The 16,675-nt window shown below is 32.5% G+C and overlaps 1 protein-coding gene across 1 annotated transcript in view; it reads left to right on the plus strand.

Annotated features, from left to right (window-relative positions):
• Positions 1-5,129: 5,129 nt before the first annotated feature.
• Positions 5,130-16,675, plus strand: part of LOC129908853 (band 7 protein AGAP004871-like) — a 60,729-nt gene continuing 49,183 nt past the window's right edge. The window contains exon 1 of the mRNA XM_055985654.1: positions 5,130-5,214. The gene's annotated coding sequence lies outside the window, so the exon portion shown is untranslated. The remainder of the gene's footprint in view (positions 5,215-16,675) is intronic.

Below are 16,675 nucleotides of genomic sequence, written 5' to 3' on the forward strand. Positions count from 1 at the left end.
AACCCCCAAAAAAACAGAAAACGCAAAAAAACGGATCGAGCGGGGGGATGGAACGAATAGAGGCTCTCTAATGCGTTGCACTTTGATTATATTCAATTTTCAGTTAATTTAATCTTTTTTTTTTTTTTTTTCTTCTTGAATCAAGAGAATACAGAGAACATAGAAAATGTATCTTTAATTTGGAACTCGGTTTTCAAAGTTAGATATTCACACTGAAATGCCTGGCGACGAACCTTCTGCGACAACACTCGCCCGAGGAATAGCGTTTTGGTGGCGATATACTATAGCGGCTGCTGGCTGTGATTCTCATTCGTATCCGAAAACGAAATTCCGAACCGAAGTAGAACTTCGATGTGTATAAAAGCGTCGTGTCGTCGTTGTCCTAGAGGAATATCACGAGACACACGAGAGTGCGACGATAAATTTTGCACCCTTCTCTCATGGAATGTATCTGGTGCAATTTATTTTTGTTGTGATGTATGCTCTGGAGCTGGATGATGATTGTCGCTGTTCGAAGAAAATCTCTTCTAACAATTCTGAAATGTATCTTTTGGATACTACACGCCTGAACTGACTGAACCAGCAGACAATATTGCTGGGAGATGGAATGTTATGATGATGATGGTTTGTTTTCACACAAGTTCGGCAAAGAATCTCTCTCAAATATGTATATATACACTTGTTTTTTGTTTTCATATCATTTTATGTGTGTATTTGTGTGTGGGAGAGAGTTTACTATGATAGTGGCGGAATTTATTTTGTTTTTTTTTTATTCGAATTCGCGCAGACCATACCGCTATTTTTCAGTCATGTTGTCGTGGTGATTCCATTCATAGCGAGTAATAAATTTCCAATGAATTTTTGCGTAGGTGTGTGTTTGTCTGTCGGTTTTCCAGGCATCAACCCTTATGGAAAGTTTATTTTTTTTTCATGTTGGGCGCCCGTTAAGAATGAACACTCTGAACAGGAAATGTGTATTTGGTATATTATTTTTTGGGGTGGTGTGGGGTTTGTGTATTGTGTGTTGCTTAGCGACCGTGTTCATTTGTTTTTTTTAACTTATGTAAGATAAAGAGTGATTTATGCCTCCCTAACTGATTCATTTTGGTTTATAGTTGTTATATATAGGGGATGTGAATTTTGATGCTGTGTATAGGGATGCCAAAGAGTAGATATTCATATCATAGATAAAGTAGCTATATACAGGGTGTCCCAAAAGTAATGGATCAAACGAAATATGCTGATTGGGGAACTTAAGGGCTCTCAGAAAGTAGGGATTTTTCGAAATTTCACAAGAATTGCATTAAATCAAAACCGTATGGATTTGGGATTAACAAGTTACCAAATTCTTAGAGCCCTTAAGTAGGCCAATCAACATATTTCTTTTGATCCATTACTTTTGGGACACCCTGTATAAAATGTTTTATATAATTGATTTTTTGAGTTTTAAATCTGACATCATTATAATTGAGAAGTAAATATTTGAATGTGGACTTCATTTTTTCTTACATTATATTCGTAACCAAAAGGTTTCTTAAAATACTACCCATTGTTATAATATTAGAGTATTTTGAACTGTTCTTAAATTCATCAGATATTGAATTGAATTTAACTTTATTTAGCTTAATAAGCCATTTAGTTTAGATTGTTTACATTTTTTTACCTTAACTTAATTTAATATCACAGTTACTATGCTTCGTATTAATTTGTATATATCATTTGATAATAATTTATATTTATATAGTTATAGTTTGAGCATATTCTATAATTTTGCGTTTAAATTCGTTTATGTTATTAATATTTTTTATTTCTTGAGGAAGATTATTAAAGCTATTGAACCCCATATAAAATATTGTTCTCTGACCTCTGGATGTTCTTGATCTTTCGATTCTAAGGTCACCACTGTTTCTTAAATTGTATTCTATATCTTCATTAGTACGAACATTTTCACATAAATAACCGGGATACATATTGTTTTTAATCTTAAATACAAATATCATACTTAACATAAAAAGCCTTTGATTTACATTTAACCACATCAACGTATCTAACATATTTTGTACTGGTGTGTATCTATTACATTTCAATATTATTCTCATGACTTTATTTTGCTGAAGTTGCAATCTATTTTTGTGACTTTGTGGACACATATACAATAAACTAGAACAATAATCAAAGTGAGGTTTAATCAATACATTACATAAATTTACAGCAGTGTTCATAGATATATTTTTTCTTATTTTTCTTAATACACCAGTTTTTTTTGCCACTTTTTTGCATATATAATTAATATGTTCATTAAAGCTAAGTTTTTCATCCAGAATAACACCAAGATATTTTATTTGGTTGACTTGTTCAATTTGCTCATTGTTTATACATATATTAACATTTATTGACAAACTTACAGGATTGGACTTGAAAATCATACATTTAGTTTTATTAACATTTAACACTAGTCTATTCATTTTCAGCCATATATTTATCCTCTCCAGATCTTGATTTATTTTCTCTAAACACTCCGCAATGTTTTTACCAGTAATGTAGAGTAAACCATCATCAGCAAATAAAATGAGTTTTGACGAATTTATTATTTTGGATATATCATTTATAAACATTAGGAATAACCACACTCCCAGTATTGTGCCTTGTGGTATTCCTACACTGACATGAATTGGTGATGATATTTTTCCATTTACAGAAGTACGTTGGGTTCTTCCTTGCAAAAAAGATTTGAACCATTTAAATTCCGTTGATTTTATACCGAAATATTTTAATTTCTTTAGTAAAATGTCGTGATTGACTGTTTCAAAAGCTCGTTTTAAATCCAAGAAAACAGCAATCACAACGTTTTTGTCATCTATTTCTTTCCTCCAATCATTAATAACAAAATTCAAACAAGTTTCACATGAGTGATTTGCGCGAAAACCGGATTGATAATTGTCCAGGAGGTGTTGTTCCTCCAAGTGTTGTTGAAGTTGAATCACTACACATTTTTCTAAGATCTTTTCATATAATGGCATCATGTTTATTGGTCGAAAGTCACTCAAGGTTTTTGGATTTGTAATTTTTTTTATAGGGACTACAAGGGATTCTTTCCAAGATTGTGGGAAAATACCTGCAGACAAGGATATATTTATTATTTTTACAATCACAGGGCCAACTATAGACAGAGAATCTTTAAACATTCTAACATTCATGAAATTATAGTCACTTTTCTTGTTTATCATATCTATTGCACAAATTATAGTTTCTATGTTGACTAGACTAAACTTAAAATCTATATTGCACTCCTCCAGTAAATTTTCATAATCACAGTATATCACAGATTGGGTAATTTCATTTATGGACTGGACAAAAAAATTGTTAAATTTAACACTTAATATTGCACTTTCGCTTATCACAGAACCATCTTGTATTTGTACATCAGATATTGTATCTTTATTTTTCTTAAGCACGTATTTTTTTAATTTCTGCCACATGTCTTTTTGGGTGCTTGCAGTCTCAATTTTATTTTTAATAAAATTCGATTTTGCACTGCGAATGTTTCTTTTAAACTGATTTCTAAATTGCTGGTACATACGCCAATCATTTAGGTCATTGCTCAGAACCGCCTGTCTATAAAGATTTATTTTTGTTGATTTTTCTATGTTAAGTTCGTTATTAAACCATTCTGCATTGTTATATGGAACAATTTTCTCTTTGATCATAGGATTGATCACATTTTTCAGATTCAACACATCCAAATTCAACATATCCAAACTCATCGGATAGCCAATATTGAATACTTAAAATAAATAAATTGAAAATAAAGCGTTTAATTTAAGGAAGGTGAATTTGATTTGCAAAAGGGTTAATTTTGTTTCACAAAATATGAATTAAATTGTAATTGATACAGAATTGATTGATATCGACGAAATTGATACATTTTAAAAAGTAATATCTTAGAAACTATTAGCCCCATAGAGATGGCTTTAGACTCCAATTATTATGAAATTCAATACATAGCATAAAAACACTTTGATTGAATCCCGAAATTGTGTTGTTTTATTAATTTTGACTAAAATTTTATTTAAATATAATTTTTTTAAAACATTAGTCCCACTAATTTATGGAGGGTGAGAAATTATAATCATCCCTTAATCGTTTATGTCTCATGGTCAGGGCCAATAGCTCAAGGTCCGAATGTGGCGAGGATGATCTATGTCGCATACTTAAAAGTTTGGTTCTAAATTTGAGTTTTTTGACCGGCAGAATGTAGAATATTGTGGGAAAAGTAATTAATTTTAGAAAGTGGATTTTCAGCTCAACGCCAAACTTAAACTCAATTTAATTCAAAACATTTAATGAGTTTATACTTTGTGCTGCTATTATTTTTTCTGTACATATGTACATACATATGTACGGGAAAGTTGCCTAAAATGGCACCCCAAGATAAAATGGCAACCTTGCTAAAAATCGCAGAATCGAACATAATTAGAAAGTTTTATGAACGCGATTCTTTAGTCAATCTGGCAAAACTGACATTTCTGAAATTTTAGCAACTTTAAGCCATTATTTGAAATTTGACAGGTCAAACTGTCTTTTACCACCTCAAAAAGTACACTCGTTAAAATTTTGTGAATTTTTTTTTTTTGCAAAAAAAGTATAAAAAACATTGTATTTTGGAAAAAGAAGTTAATATATAATTTACTGTAATAATTTGGCTTAGAACGATTTTAGATTTTTCGGTATAAAACTTAAATTCAAAAAAACCCAAAATGGACAAAATGGCCTACTTAGTACTCGGGTAAAATGGCATACTTACTTTTACATTTTCATTTTTTGATAGTGAAAATGGTTGCTAAACATAAACGATCTACAGAGATTAAGTCCTGGACTGAGGAAAGTCCTTGATTCTGTCCAAAATCTGGAAAAAAGCATCCAAAACATTCGAAGTTCCAAAAACTACAGTAAGGAGATGAGAAACCAAAGTGAACAGGGTTTTGAATGACTCGCAGAAAGATTTGTGGGGATTAAGCACTACTTGTTCAAAAAAAAAAAAAAAAAAAAATGGAAAAGGAGCCCTTTGACTCACTTTTTCATTTAAAATCACGTATGTTTGTTCAGTGTGCCATTTTACCCGGGTAAATTTTATCAGTGAAATTTGTAGACGTCTTGAAAATTAAAAAATTTAAATACTTTTTGGAATTTTTTTAACTCGGAAAACAAAAAAATGTGAGAGTACCTAATATATTAAACTTTAAAAAGTATAAAGCATTTAAGTTTAAATGTCACTTTCTTACGAGATATGGGACATTTTCCTTAGAAGGCCATTACAGGCCACCTTCTCCTACCTCCTGTATTTCTTAAGGCTTGGCCACACCGGAGGGTATGCGGTAGAGGTACGGGTAGCGGTAACGATATTTGTATGAAAAAAATTCCACATCTGAACGTTGATATGTCAGTTTGGAATTTTTTTCATACAAGTACCGTTACTTTTACACGTACCGCTACCGCATACCCTCCGGTGTGGCCAAGCCTTTAAACTTACCTAAACAATCAAAACAATTGAGGTAAATACATAATGTTGAGTCATGTTGTTTTGATCCTTCTGTTTTTCAAAACAAAAAAATAACAATTTCAGGTAATTTAAAAATAACAATGTCATAAAACTACCTAACAATGTTCTAAAGGTGCATTTTCAAGGTGTTGGTAAATAAATACATAGTTAAATCTGTGTGTTTATGATTCATTTCATTGTTTTCATTTGCTTGCCTAAACGGATGAATATATTTTAATCATTTTAAGTACACATGTAATTTTTGTATATGTTTGTTATTCCAATTTTCATTCATTTAAAATCGAACATAAACCATAATGCTCCTATTAGAGCCACTGACTTACATTGGCATGCTTGAATGACTTAGCTCGTCGTTGGGGAGGGTTCTTGTAAGTTAGTGAAACTCAAGAATAACAAATTATTAAATACTCATGCCAGGACTGGACAAGGACATTCATATACATCCTTTACTTTCTAAAATATTAATGTTATAACGGACGGACATTGTTAGACATTGGCTGGTATATAGATGTTTAATACCGAGTACATTGATCCCACCCTGCGTTATGCCTTGGTAACACTGATACTCATATTTTGTGCTACCCCTGACTAATCATTTTTGACTCACCTCGCTTAACCTATCGACACCCCATCAATCCCCAAATAAAATGATTTAATTTTTCATATTAAATTTTATAAATTTTATTATACTAATTCAAGACATTTTGTTATCATTAAACTAAACCGTTAAATAAAATAATTGAAGGTTGTAACCAACCATAAGAAACTATTAAGACAATGAAACCACAATTGGTTGCGGATATAATTTGTAATTAGGATATTAAGGATAATTATTTAATATTATTGAAAATTGAATAATAGTATTAAGATACGTATTGAAAAGGAATTAAAAGTAATAATGGATATATTTGTTGCGAGTTTTAAAATATAACAAATTAATTAAAAGACACTTACATGACTCCTCGATGATGTGCGCACAAAATCCAGGTCCTGTTGAGCTTGATTTAAATTTAATTAAAAGTTCTCACAACAAACACAACAATTATGATTAGTAAGATAAAGTATTAAAATTCAAGTAACAAAATTAGTAAAATAGATAATTAGATAAAATTAGTAATTAAACAAAAGTAGGAAAATTGGAAATTTTAAGTTAAAGTATTTAAATTAGTCAATTATCAACTATAACAAAGGCAAAGTTTAATATTTCTCGAATTGAACAGGAAACCGGCACTATTTTATGTTCACAATACCAGATTTCGTATTATAAATCTTGGAAGAATTGTTTTTTTTTTTTTTTTTTTTTCCAGATTGCGTTAGCAACTCTTTTCTCAAAGTATTGGCTCTGATTTTGTAACACGCAGTTTTAAAACGATTGTATTTAGTTCTAGGATTTTTTCTCATTTAATAAATTAGCCGATTCACATCAAGGATATCGGATACTGCGTCTGTCGCAATTCTTATTTTTTCAGAACCAAATGAACGGATAATGCTCCTTGGAGCAGCTTCTAAAAAGTCTTCCCTTTTCTTTATTCCTCTCAATTTTAGATTTTTTTTGGGAAAGCTACAGAAAGAATTTCTATTATAGAAATTATGTATCGAAAATAATTCGTATCTTACCTTTATTTTGAAGATTTTATTTATAAAGAAGATTTTTTTCTTCTAGAAAATTCTATTTCTTATTCTTTTGAAAGTATTTAAATTTTCTAAAATGACTGCCACGTTTGAGAATTATTCGAAAAATGAAAATTTTCCATGTCGAATTTATTAAACTGAAACCTACGCCTACTTGATTTTTTTATTTTATTTTGTTTGTATTTTTTTTTTTTTTTTTCAAGTGCAGCAGCAACAGGTGTTTTTTTACGATTTTGTTTTGATTTTTACAAAAAATGAAATCCCATTCACAACAAACCTTCTTTGTTTGTGACTTTAGGGAAGCAAACAAAAAGGAAAAGGAATGGGTATTGTGAAATTAACGTGTGGCTCGACCCACGAATAGCCGGGCGAAATTTAAGTTAAGGTTTAATATCTTTCGCGTGAAATTTACCTATATATTCGCCATTTAACTTTTCTAATTCGTATAGGCAATTTCCAACTCTTTTTCGAACTCTACATTTGAGAAATTTATGACAAAATTTAGCATTACGGGCCTCAACAAAACTGCTTTGTTGGAAATTCCTTCTGTAAACCTCTTGTCCAACTCTGAATTCAATAGGCTTTGACCTTGTATTATACGTTTTGGCCGATCGCAAATGGGCTGCATCTAAATTTTTTGAAATGTTGTCACGTATTTTAACAAGTCTATCTGAATTAGTAATGACATTAATAGAAGGTTCTCTCATACATTCCAGGTCATTTAATATACCATATGCGGATGCATGTTGGATCATATTTTGACCAAAAGTAGCAAAGTAGGGAGAACATTTTATAGCGTTGTGATAATCACTTCTTAGTATAGCCGTAATTTGTGAGAGATATTTATCCCATTTGGTGTGATCGCGTCCAATAAAACATCTTAATTTTGCAATAATTTCTCTATTAGCTCTTTCAGATACATTGGCTTGAGGAGAATATAAAGCTGTTGTAACATGTTGAATGCCAAATGTATTCAGAAAAGCAGCGAAGTCTTTGGATATGAATTGACGACCGTTATCACTGTGCAAATATTGTGGCACACCTACGAAATTGAAAACCTCGGATTGCAGATAGTTAATAACATTTACGGAAGTGGCTTTCTTCATTGCTTTGAGGAAAAGAAATTTAGAGAAATGATCGATGACGATAAAGATAACCGAATTGCCATCTTTAGTCCTAGGATATGGACCAAGGAAATCCACATAAAGCCTTTGGAATGGACGTTCCGTTTTAATTTGGTTTCCCATTGTCGGTCGAAGAACTTTGCACGAAGCTTTTACTCCTTTACACATGTCGCAAGAATCTATGTACTCTCTTACTTCATTAGCCATACCTGGCCAGAAATATTTTTGCCGAATGCGGAAAAGCGTTTTGGCATGCCCGCCATGACATGCAATTGCGGAACTATGCGCATTTTCAATGACCTCTCTAGTCAAGTTTTTCGGAATCCAAAGCATCCATAAGCTATCTTCCTCGTCAATTTTGCCCTCTCTAAATCTAGTTCTTTTATAAATGAAGTTTTCAGATACACATAAATCCGGCAGCATATCACTATTGGCCTTGATTTTTTCTCGTAGATCGACGTACTCTTTACTCTCAAACTCTGGAGAGTTCAAATCAATTTCTTTCGGTATGTCATCGAGACTAAGTTCTTCCATGTCTGCTCTCGAAAGGGTATCAGGCACCACATTGAGAGATCCTTTCCGATGCTCGATTTTGAAAACAAAAGCTTGCAGCTTCAAGCTCCACCGAGCTAATCTACCATCTAAATCCTTAAGTGACATCAGCCACTTAAGGCTTGCATGATCAGTTATAACTCGGAAAGGTAACCCCTCAATGTAGGGCCTAAACCTTTTCAGACAAATCACAGCAGCAAAACACTCTAGTTCTGTCACCGTGTAATTTCGTTGTGACTTATTCAATTTCTTGGAAACGAAAGCGATTGGCCTCTCTCGACCCTCATCGTCTAACTGAAATAAGACTCCGCCAACGCCAACACTAGATGCATCACATTGAATTGTAAATTCTTTTGTGAAGTCTGGTTGTACGAGTACTGGAGCTGAACTGAGTGCCGCCTTCAGTTTATTAAAACTTTCTATTGCAGCTGGAGATAACTCAAATTTCTTGCCTTTCCTTAGACAGTCCGTGAGCGGCCCTGATAGATCCGCAAAATTAGCAATAAATTGCCGGTACCAACCAGCCATACCGAGAAATCGTCGGACCTGGCGGTCGGATTTAGGTAAAGGGAAGTCAGTCACTGCCTCCACTTTAGACGGATCTGTTTTCAGGCATCCATGTCCTACAATATACCCTAAATACTTTATCTCGGTTTGGCAGAATTTACTTTTCTCTATGTTGATGGTCAGCCCAGCATCTCTAAGGCACTTTGAAACCTCTGAAAGTACTTCCAAGTGTTTTTCGAAACTTTCCGAGCAAACAAGAAGATCATCAACATAGATAAAAACAGATTCGCGTAATCGTGATGGTATGACTTTATCCATAAGGGCACTTAGAGTCTGCGACGCATCGCACAACCCGAATGGCATAACGTTGAATTGCATTAGGGGCATTCCTGGAACTGCAAAGGCTGTTTTTTGTTTATCGCTTTCCTTTAATGGAATTTGCCAGTACGCATTTTTCAAATCAATCCCAGAGATAAAGTGAGTATCTTTGACTCTACTTAACAAACCATTCATATTAGTCAGAGGATAAGCACTCTTTCTAGATTTACTGTTTAACTTTCTGTAATCTACACAGAATCTCACTTTACCTCCTTTATTCACAAGAACAATCGGACTGGACCATGGACTATCACTTGGCTCTATAACCTTCAATTTTAACATTTCCTCGATTTCCTTGTATGCCTGTTGTTGTCTCGGTGGTGAAAGAGGATAATATTTAGATTTAATAGGAGCCGCATCACCAGTATCAATCGAATGAGTGATTAAGTGCGTGCGACCTAACCCATGTTTTGTAAATGAAGGAAAACTTTCTACAACTTTGTCGAGTTCATATTTTTGAAATGGGTTTAGCTTATGGAAATTCGTTGATGTCGAAGCAGAATTATCAATGCAAATTTCAGATATAATGTTCGGGGCAATTTGGAAATCTTTCCAGAAATTAATACCTAAATAGACTTTTTGCTGCAAAGACGGTACAACATAAAATAAAATATCTTTGGATACTCCATTGAATGTTACAGGAAGTTCACAAAACCCAACAACTTCCTGTTTTGCACCATCAGCAGTGTTTAAAGAAGATTTGATTTCCGTGATTTTGAAATTATTGCGTTCTATGAATTGGAGACTTTCCTTTCCGAGAGCACTTACTGATGCTCCAGAATCAAGAAGAGATAATATTGTCTCTGTACCGAGTTGAATATTAATAAATGGTCGTACTTCAGTGTTCGTGCAGATTGTTGTTGATTCAATTGTTAAACGATGACTTTTGCGCTTCTTAAATCGTTCGCGAGCTTTCAAAATCTGTTTGGAGGGTTCAGAATTGAAAATTCTCCTACGCACCTTGTCATAGTTCAACTTTCTTTGATGTAAATTAGTATGAAATGCGATTTCGTCCGATGGTGAATTCGTGGGAGGAATTCTTTTTAAAACTGTAATATTTGTATTAGGGAGATTGGAAGACCTATGGTCATCACAACCCGTAATTTTTATCGTTGGCTCGGGAAAGTTGGGAATGAGCGAGTGTTCCCGGCAACCTTCTCGCCCAACAATCGGTTTCCCACCAAATGCCTTTTGCATGTGACTGTCGTCACATTTTTCGCACCGCATTTGTAACAAAAGAGGTTTGCGTTGTTCTACGGGACATTCAAAAAATGAATGTCCAATAGCATCGCAGTTCCAGCATTGGTATTTGGAAGTATCGACTTTCCGTTCATGGCTGAATGCATCTGCATTAGGATCATTATCATTATTTTCTACCACATTTTCATACTCTGTTTCTTCAATTTCATTTATATTTGGTTTAGGTCTATGAGCAGTCGAATTCCCTTGACGCAATAAATGCTTTTCAGCACGTCTTGCGATTTCACGAAGTTTTTGTAAATCGATATCATCATAAGCAAATAACAAGAAACCTAATGTTTCCTTTGCGTTACTTTTAATTAGTTCTATGAGTTTTTTGTCACCCATAGGTTCTTTCAAACGAGAATTCATCGTTACTAAAGCTGTGAAGAAGTCATCAAAAGCCTCCTTTTGACCTTGTCGGCGTTCGAGCATTCGTACGAGTTTGTCATGATCGTTTTCGACGTGACTGAACTCACGTATTAACGCTTCCTTAAATGATTCATAAGAAATGTTCTGATTTTGTCTTTGTTTTGAGAAAAGCCAAAACCATCTTTCAGCTTTATCTTCTAAAAGGAGATGAAAGAATGATAATAAGTGACTCCACGAACATTGAGAGCGTTCTTTTAAGGTTTCTACCTTGAATATGAAGTCATGGACGCTTCCAACACCGTTGTAACATATTTTCCATTTTTCGATGTTACAACTTTGATCATGTCTGGCAATGGAAGGTAACGTAAGTGGATTTGCTAATGGTGATGTTTCAGGAAAACCTCTAAAATTCGGTGAAGAAAAGGAGAAATTATCCTCCCTTGTTTGATTTCGATTAGCGTTTTGTCTAATCGCTTCAACCTGATCGGTTATATTATCTTTAAAACATTTGAACTCGTTCATGACTGTTTGCTGATTACAAATTATAGTTTGTTGAAGAGCTGATATTAATTTATTAATGTCATTTGAATCTAAACTTTTCGATTTAGTTTGGGTATCAGAAGGTTCGGTCATGTTTTGGATTTTGGGTGGTTGAAACAATAGAGAGGTGGCTCCTGATGCGTCGGTCAAATTATCAGTTTGGTTCGGTTGTAATACTGAATCCGATAACTGAACAACAGGAATTTCTTTTGGCGAATGAATTACCTTTGGTATCGCACCAGTATTCTTTGAAGTGGTAATTTTTTCGTTGTTATGAGAACTTTCATTTAAGCTTGCAAGATTTTTCTTTGCAGAATTATTCTTCTTTTTATCAGAACGTTGCATTGTGTAACTAATTTTATGAATTTGTCTTCTGTTCTTCTATTTGAGACTGGGGACGTCCTGGGTGTCGTAAAGGGGTGAAGCGAGTTATTTTACCAATGTCTCAACAATATTTAATTTTCAATTTTAAAAATTTGATTATAGCTACTTTAATACGACTGTTTCGTACTAAAGGACTTATAATCTTAAAACAATAATCTTTAGTTATTTTATTTTGTCGCTATGCATAAACAGCTTGGGCTGTTAACTACAGACTAACAATACTAAAACAACCTGCGCTAACAAAAGGGAACATTATTAATATTACATGCATAAATTCTTCTGACTGGATCTAAAGAGTTTGTTATGGAAATCGACAAATGACTATTCATGGCAACTCGTTATCAAATCGATTAATAAACGGGACTCATGAATGTAAAAAGTTTCTACTAAAAGCCCCACGTTGGGCGCCATATTTGTTATTCCAATTTTCATTCATTTAAAATCGAACATAAACCATAATGCTCCTATTAGAGCCACTGACTTACATTGGCATGCTTGAATGACTTAGCTCGTCGTTGGGGAGGGTTCTTGTAAGTTAGTGAAACTCAAGAATAACAAATTATTAAATACTCATGCCAGGACTGGACAAGGACATTCATATACATCCTTTACTTTCTAAAATATTAATGTTATAACGGACGGACATTGTTAGACATTGGCTGGTATATAGATGTTTAATACCGAGTACATTGATCCCACCCTGCGTTATGCCTTGGTAACACTGATACTCATATTTTGTGCTACCCCTGACTAATCATTTTTGACTCACCTCGCTTAACCTATCGACACCCCATCAATCCCCAAATAAAATGATTTAATTTTTCATATTAAATTTTATAAATTTTATTATACTAATTCAAGACATTTTGTTATCATTAAACTAAACCGTTAAATAAAATAATTGAAGGTTGTAACCAACCATAAGAAACTATTAAGACAATGAAACCACAATTGGTTGCGGATATAATTTGTAATTAGGATATTAAGGATAATTATTTAATATTATTGAAAATTGAATAATAGTATTAAGATACGTATTGAAAAGGAATTAAAAGTAATAATGGATATATTTGTTGCGAGTTTTAAAATATAACAAATTAATTAAAAGACACTTACATGACTCCTCGATGATGTGCGCACAAAATCCAGGTCCTGTTGAGCTTGATTTAAATTTAATTAAAAGTTCTCACAACAAACACAACAATTATGATTAGTAAGATAAAGTATTAAAATTCAAGTAACAAAATTAGTAAAATAGATAATTAGATAAAATTAGTAATTAAACAAAAGTAGGAAAATTGGAAATTTTAAGTTAAAGTATTTAAATTAGTCAATTATCAACTATAACAAAGGCAAAGTTTAATATTTCTCGAATTGAACAGGAAACCGGCACTATTTTATGTTCACAATACCAGATTTCGTATTATAAATCTTGGAAGAATTGTTTTTTTTTTTTTTTTTTTTTTCCAGATTGCGTTAGCAACTCTTTTCTCAAAGTATTGGCTCTGATTTTGTAACACGCAGTTTTAAAACGATTGTATTTAGTTCTAGGATTTTTTCTCATTTAATAAATTAGCCGATTCACATCAAGGATATCGGATACTGCGTCTGTCGCAATTCTTATTTTTTCAGAACCAAATGAACGGATAATGCTCCTTGGAGCAGCTTCTAAAAAGTCTTCCCTTTTCTTTATTCCTCTCAATTTTAGATTTTTTTTGGGAAAGCTACAGAAAGAATTTCTATTATAGAAATTATGTATCGAAAATAATTCGTATCTTACCTTTATTTTGAAGATTTTATTTATAAAGAAGATTTTTTTCTTCTAGAAAATTCTATTTCTTATTCTTTTGAAAGTATTTAAATTTTCTAAAATGACTGCCACGTTTGAGAATTATTCGAAAAATGAAAATTTTCCATGTCGAATTTATTAAACTGAAACCTACGCCTACTTGATTTTTTTATTTTATTTTGTTTGTATTTTTTTTTTTTTTTTCAAGTGCAGCAGCAACAGGTGTTTTTTTACGATTTTGTTTTGATTTTTACAAAAAATGAAATCCCATTCACAATATGTTCTCTAGAAGAACGCATTTCCCCCACATAATGGATCGTATGCAAAAAAAAAAAATTAACTTTATTTCACTGATCTTCCTCATTTTCTTGAGATAGGAAACGTACCTTTTGAAAAGAGAGACAAGAGCTTAAGCTTATATTCTTTTTTGCATAATGATCCAATATTTTTGAGGCACTGCAATTTTTTTTTGAAAACGGCTCTAATTACTTCCATAAAATTTAACGTTCCAAGAACTTTAAGTGATTTTAATAAAACTGCATTTTTAGTTTTTTGTAAAAAAAAAGGACTTTTGGGATTTTGAAGTAGGTATTATCTAACTACAGGCATAAATAAATAGTGTCTTGAAGATTTTTTGTTTATAATAACAGATAAGAACCGTTTATTTTACTACATATAGATTATATTGTATGCTTGTTATGAAAGGTAATAAAGCAAGATTTTGAGTTGGATTAAAAAAGTTTTTTACTTGCTCTATTAGGGCAAGTATTGGTTTCGTGTCGAAAAAAAAAAATTGAGGTTTTAATCAAACGCAACATTACGATGATGGAGAATTCCAAAAAAGTGGGTCTCGCAATTCCGTCCGTGCGTCTGTACGTCTGTGCGTCTGTGCGGTTGTGCGTCCATCTGTACACATTTCCACATCCTAAACGGGTGGATGGATTTTCTTCAAATTTGGTACAGATGATTTTTATGGAATTCTGAAAGTTGGTTTTTTTTTGTTTTTTTATACGATATTACGAATTTCTCGAAAACGCCTCTAACGATTTTGATTAAACTTTGTATACGTAATATTTAAAGCAGTGGCAATAAAACTGCATTTTTATTTTTTCTCAAAAAAGTCAAATAACAAAAAAAAATTTTTTTCATTTAACATAATTTTGCCCTAAATGTCGGCTCTTCCCCAATATCAATTTTTTTTAATTTAGATCCAGATTTTAAAATCTACAAGTAGACTAACATAAAAGTGCTTTGAGCTGCAAGAGCAAGTACGTGCGACCCCAGTCGTGCATTTTATTTAATAGTGATTTTTGGATATATGTGTTGTTTGCAAAAGACTACCCTAACAGATGTTTTTTAAGAAGCTTAGTATAAAATACATTCAAATATTTAACCATTGAATAGTTACCTATATAATTATATATAAGTTTTAACAAATAAACAAAGTAGTTCTTACATGTTTTGAACTTATGTTACAATTTACTCCGGCATACAATTTTACATACAAAAATTAATTAGAAAAACCAAAATTCCATTCAGCATTATAAAATATTTTTAATTAATGTGTAATATGGCCATATGCAAGGCATGAATTTAAATTTTCTAGTTTGATCAACAGTATTTTCTTCCCCTACATTTGCATATGCGGTTTAAAAAACCATTTTTTTAAAAAAGCAAGTATACACCACAGTGCACGTGGGATTTTTTGCTATCGAAAACACAATCCTTTAAATCATAATTTCATGTCATTTATTTAATTTATTTTGAAAAATACAAAATTGCCGCAAAGCGGCATCACTATTCATCCAAGAAAAAAAATACCTTCACTCTCAGATTCATCTGGAAAGCATGAGCTTTCCGGTCTCATGTACACAACATTCCAGTTTCGTATTCCAAAGAAGATATAAACAAATCTGATTTGCATCGCCTGACCCACCCACATACTCTCTCAAAGTTCGTATGTCGTATCCTCTTCTTGGGCGCCAGTCCAGCTATATAACAGCTTTATAAACAATTTATTGAGAGAATTGCATTTCGTCGCAAAAGATGAAGGATTATCCTTGTTTACAGCTTCCTATTATATCAAACTATATAATGTATGATGTGGATATGTTTGTATGTTTCATTTCTATAACAAGATATCAAATAATGCTTTAATAAAAAAAAACAGTCTCTTTTTATGAACAAAAAAACTAAGTCGGGGTAGGAAGAAAAATGTACTGGGTTACAGTTACAATTCCAAATAGGGTGTGGACAAACTTCAAGCACTATGGTGGTTTCATGGGATGGGGATGGGAATGTAACTATGGACCACCACTTGGTCACTTAACTCACAAAAAAAGCAAAAATGACATTCTTGAAATTGTACAAAATAAAATAAAGTAAAAAAAAAATAAAAACGATTGCAGAGAAACTACATCCATAAAGTGAAAAGCGGAAACCCCAAAGCGATAAATCCTGGGAGTAGCAAGAGAACAGTTCTATTTCAGCGGTTTGCAGTTTTGCACTTGAATAGATTACACTTTTGTGTGTGGAGTGGTCAACTGATAAGTTTTGCTTGCCCACTTCATGCACACATGTGTGCAAAATTGTATTTTA

The sequence above is a fragment of the Episyrphus balteatus genome, chromosome 2, assembly GCF_945859705.1.
Source record: "Episyrphus balteatus chromosome 2, idEpiBalt1.1, whole genome shotgun sequence".
NCBI lineage: Eukaryota > Metazoa > Arthropoda > Insecta > Diptera > Syrphidae > Episyrphus > Episyrphus balteatus.